Source organism: Nicotiana tabacum, chromosome 3, assembly GCF_000715075.1.
Source record: "Nicotiana tabacum cultivar K326 chromosome 3, ASM71507v2, whole genome shotgun sequence".
Taxonomy (NCBI): Eukaryota; Viridiplantae; Streptophyta; class Magnoliopsida; order Solanales; family Solanaceae; genus Nicotiana; species Nicotiana tabacum.
The window spans coordinates 213856780-213862297 of record NC_134082.1 but is presented as its reverse complement, the minus strand read 5'-3'; the positions used below and the strand labels follow the sequence as shown (position 1 = coordinate 213862297).

The 5518-nt window shown below is 35.7% G+C and overlaps 1 long non-coding RNA gene across 1 annotated transcript; it reads right to left on the bottom strand.

The window, feature by feature from the left end:
- Positions 1–1004: 1004 nt before the first annotated feature.
- On the bottom strand, positions 1005–4528 carry LOC107763783 (uncharacterized). The gene is made up of 2 exons (XR_001643107.2): positions 4226–4528; positions 1005–1351 (listed from the first exon to the last, which is right to left on the bottom strand). It is a non-coding gene; the product is annotated as an uncharacterized LOC107763783 (long non-coding RNA).
- Positions 4529–5518: the final 990 nt, after the last annotated feature.

The following is a 5518-nucleotide window of genomic DNA, read 5'->3' as shown; positions in this document are numbered from 1 at the left end:
GGGGAAGAGAATGGCATGTATCAAAGTAGAGAGAAAAAAGAAAATAGTGTAACTGAATAGCGTATTTAGTGGCTTGGGAGGTAACCAAAATTAGATATTTTGCTATAAACATTAAAAGGTATCTATAGAATATAATTTTTTCAAATGGTATTTATTTAAAATAAATAAAGTGTTAAACTTTGCTATAAGAGGTAAAAATTCCTTTTATTTATGTGTTTATAACAATTATGGATGTCGAGTTACTTCTTCTTACGAATATAAAAACATATATGTTACATGCTGTATGAATGCGTTACTGGTTTTGTTTCTTAAATTGGAAAGTTGGATAATAATTTTTCAATGAATAATAAAGGAAACAGAAGTTGTCACTATGCAGAGGATGATAGTTCGTTCTATATTCCTATGTGGGTTACCAATTTCTTCATTCGCTTCAGAAATTAATTTTTTTGACGTAAGCATATATCATGCCACCCTCTGTGTTTAGGACAGTGTTCTCGTCTTTTACACGACATTAACTTAGAAGTTATTTACGAGTATGATAGTTCTAACAAAAATGATTTTTAATATTTTCTGATGAAATACGAGCAGTAGCAAGAAATTCAGTTCACATCTCCGGCTCATTGAAGCTCAAAATTTTCATTTTCCCAACCAAGCATGACACAAGAAAATAGATGCTAATTGCAAAACAGAGTTCTTTTGTGGCGGAGGCAGGATCTCTACGAAGGGGGTTCAAAAAAAAATTTTGTATCTAGTGGGAATTGAACTCATGACCTTATGTAGATTTTGAACCCCCTTGACCACTAAACTACACTTTTGGATTGTGTTAAGGGGGTTCAAAACTTAATATATAGAGGTAAAAAACAGATTTTGCCTTATATATACAGTGTATTTTTTCGACGAAGGGGTTGCGCCCCCCTAAATCCGCCCCTGCTCAGGACAAAAGTAATTTGAAAACTCCATTCTGTGAAGTAACATGAAATGTGAAATAGCTCATCCTTACGTATCAAAATCAACTGTGCATCGCGTCCAACAACCAGTTACTGCCGACCAGTTCAAATATCTTCACATTGTTGCTTAATCTGTACATCTCAGTATATATCAGAAGAAAAATAGTATTTGTACCAGGATACAAACGCCAATCATTATAGTGTTAACCTTAACAACCATAGAGTGGCACTAGTTGAGGGGCTAGAAAATGATATAGAAAATACTTTACGGACCAAAAAATTGAAACATTAAAGGGAATTGTACAGTTTCTGATAAGAATTTCAACTTGAGTCAAACCTAATGCTTGTCCTCCTTAGAAATGTCCTTCTTAGGTATCTCCTTTGGCTTTGCCTTCTCCATTTCCCTACAGAAAAAACAATGGTATGTCATGTTCATCTGACACACACAGACAGAAGGAGTGCAACTCATAAACTGAACAAGCAAAAGGAAAAGATGCAATTTACAAAGGGAAACAAGTTAATACAATGTCAAAATATAAGATTTAAAACACGGAGATAAGAAGAAGAGATTCTGGATATAACTTATAACATGCTATTGAAATATATCATAGAAATATAAATAATATATAATCAATTTCATGAGTCATAACATATACAATTATTGAAAAGGTATCGAGGAAACATACCATAAAGTCTAAGGATATATCATAACCTCACAAAACATTGATGATTCGCAATGTGCTTGCCCAGGCTAGAGGGCAAATTCTGCTTTTCCAATGAATGGTTATGTTTTAGTTCTCACAGGGAATGCAGTTTAATTTTCTAACTATGCATAAAATAAGTCAATTCTACTGCTAAGAAAATTGCTTATACCCTCCTAATATGGGACACTTAATAATCCCCATTCCCCCATCTAGGATTGGACATTTGCTGCATGGATAATGTACCATGGGAGTCCAACAATGGGTAAACTAAAGATAGGAATGGGTTGGGCTCTAATACCAAGTTGAAGGAACAACTCATCCCTCAACCAATGTGGAAACATCTACGTATTCAACTTATATTGATAAATTAAAGATACGAGTAATGATACAAATTTTGATGTCCAAAACAGAGGAATATAAAGCTTGATTTGAAAGAAGTAAGAACTGATAACAAATCGGGACACAAATTGATGGCATCAGACTCATGTCCAAGTGGTGTCATACAAGTTTAAGCTAAAACACAAACATGACATCAATAAGTGAACATGTGTGTTTAGCGCCTGTTCTACATAACCGCCAGAACATGAATATTTATGTGAGACAATTGCAAACTTGAACAAAGTTAAATGCTACTCTGAGAAAACAAAAACCATTTAACACTGATATCTCAAAAATCTAAGAAATTTACCCAAAAAGAAAACATTTTAATAGTATTGAAATAAACATCTCTCTACGGAAATAAACAGAAAACAATAGATTTTGTCCCACAGGAGCTAGGAAATAGGAAAATAAATCAACTTATGTGCATACTTCACTAATGACTACCTAAAGCACTTTGCACTCAGAAATCCACTCAAATTACTTGAAGTGATTCCTACAGTATACAGATATGGCAGTATTATGAAAGGCAAAAAAGAAAGTGTTAAAAGTTGGTTGGACTTTAAGCGCAAATGAAGAACGGGTTTTGTGAAGAAAGGCGCAAATTATATGATATAAAAATTAAGAGTCATAACAATAAATACAGATGCAATTATATGGACAAAGGAATTGAAAATATTTCTAAAATTAAGTGAGTAGTTACTATTGTTTAGTGCTGCCGCTTCAAGACAAAGCTCATGAGTGATGAAACATTTGTTCAAGTTCCATGAATGAATAGTATTGAAGTCAGTTAACTCTAGTTACAACAACAACATACCCAGTATTATCCCAAACCGTGGGGTCTGGAGAGGGTAGTATGCACGCAGACCTTACCCCTACCTTGTGAGGATAGAGAGGCGGTTTCCAATAGACCCTCGGCTCAGGAAAATATAAGCAGCACATTAATGAAAATATTAAAAAGAAGGGACAATACCCAAAAATCATATAAAAGCAGAATATAAACAACAAGACAGTAAGGTGATCAACAATGAAAGAAAACAACGGTTAGTCATAAAAACCTACTACCAACAAAAAGCGAGACTGCGTGCCAACACTACTGTTATGAATACTTTACACCTATGTTGTGCGAACTCTCCAAAATACTGCCGCACCCGTGTCGGATTCTCCAAAAATACACTGCTTTTGGGGAATCCGACACGACTGCGTGCCAATACTACTGTTATGAACACTCTAGACTACCTACTCTACTACCCTAATCATCGACCTCCATACCTTCTTATCAAGGGTCATGTCCTCGGTCAGCTGAAGCTACGTCATGTTTTGCCTAATCACCTCTCTCCACCTCTTCTTTGACCTACCTCTACCTCTCCGTAGGCCCTATCAACCTCTCACACCTACTCATCGGGGCGTCTGTGCTACTCCTCCTTACATGACCAAACCACCTAAGCCGCGTTTCCTGCATCTTGTCCTCAATAAGGGTCACACCCACCTTATCGCGAATCTATCTCAACATCCTCATCTCTGCTACCTTCATCTTCTGGACATGAGCAATCTTGGCTGGCCAACACCCAGCCCTATACAACATCGTTGGTCTAACTACCACTTTGTAGAACTTACCCTTAAGTTTCGGTGGCACCTTCTTCCTAGTACAATACACAGAAATGACTTCCTAGCTTCCTTTGTACGCTACTCTCTCAGAACTTCTTCTCTTCTCTGGCAGCCAAGCTTGGAGCTTGAGCTCAGATTTATAAAACTTACAAATAGGTAATGGTTTCTTACGAAAACAACATTTCCACTAATTTTCATGAGAGGTCTCGTCACAAGCTTCGATAGGAACAACTCGGACTACTTTTTATGGGAGACTAGCTCAGTAAATTTGAATATTTGAAAGTTGCAAAAAACTGTACGAGACGCATACACTTTTATTACCAAATAAATAGAGTTACTTGCATATGATAAGACAGCTATTCCAAAGCCATTTGCGTGCAGAAAGAGGATATGAAGAAACTAAAGTTGCAATACAAAAGCGTCGCCTAAGCGAGGCGAAGTGCTCAGGCTGTTTGCACCTAGCTTCAGGGTTTAAGCACAGCTTAGACTAGCTTTTGACAACAATGGAATATTGTTGTGTTTTGCAATACCGCAAATTGCAAAATTAGTTCCAAAAATTTTCCTCAAAATACTTAAAAGTAGACATACTTAGCGGCGGAAGCGGACTCTTCCTCGAGCCAATGGCGAATTTGACGGACGTTACGCTTGAAGATGGAGGCAGACTGTTTGATGTCGCTCCTCACCAGTAAAACCACGGCGCCCACTCCCACCACCGTCAGTATAAAGTTCGTTAACGCCATTTCGGAGCTGGACTTCTGATTGATATCTCAATATCAAGAGCACAGAAATTGCTTGAGCGTTACGGTTAATCAATTGCAGATGAACAGGTGATTATGATGATGATCCGATTTGTATGCAAGGGTTTTGGTACTGGAGCAGGGTTCTTGCGTCACAAAGAAAATTTTCTCAGCTCCGCAGAATTTAATGGGCTATTAAATAATGGGCTTTTGCAAGTACACAAATCCACGTTAAAATAAGCATGGGCTAACCAGTTTTTAACTGGTAATTAAAAAATAACAGTCATTAAATAATCACTTTTTTGCTGCAATACGAAAAAATTTAGCATAATATACTGAAGATTGAAGCACATGTATATGAACTTCCAGCATATTATGTTGGGATTCCAACATATTTATGAAATTCCAACATATTATGTCGGAAGTTCACATGTAAAAAATTCGAACTCCAGTATATTATGCTGAAATATTTTCTTAATTTTGAACAGTATTTTTGTTCATATTTATCTTTATATGAAAAGTGGCTAAATTTCGATTACTTTTGAAATTGTGCTATTTTACAATTACCACTTATAAATCTGACTATTTTTTTAATTTCACCCCCAAATCCACCGCCATTCATTGTTTATTTTTTCTAGTCAGATAAATAAATTATGCATATATTATATATCTAGCATATAATACATATATTATATTGCTTAATTTGACTATACGTAATTAAGCATATATAATACATAAATTATGCATATATTATATATCTAGCAGCTATTTTTAATTTAAACGATTGGATAAACGACTATTTGGATTAATTCTTCTAACTGTTTTGGGCCTATGAGATGCCATTGGTGAGATGTTAAACCTGTAGATTTTGGGCTAATCCAGTAGTAGTGGTCATCAACTCTCTTTAGAACTTGGGACTGGAATTGAGCATTAGTTGGGCTAACTAGATGTTGCGCTGTGGGCTAAAAGTAGAAATGCGATTTCATACAATTTTGACAAAAACGCTGACGAATGATATGACCCTGGTTATAACAAATAACACTTACATGTATTTAGTATTAACACCAAATGAAAGAATTTAAACAATAAGGGCCAGATTAAAGGGAGAAATTCAAAAATAGCCAGATTTACAAGTGGTCATTCA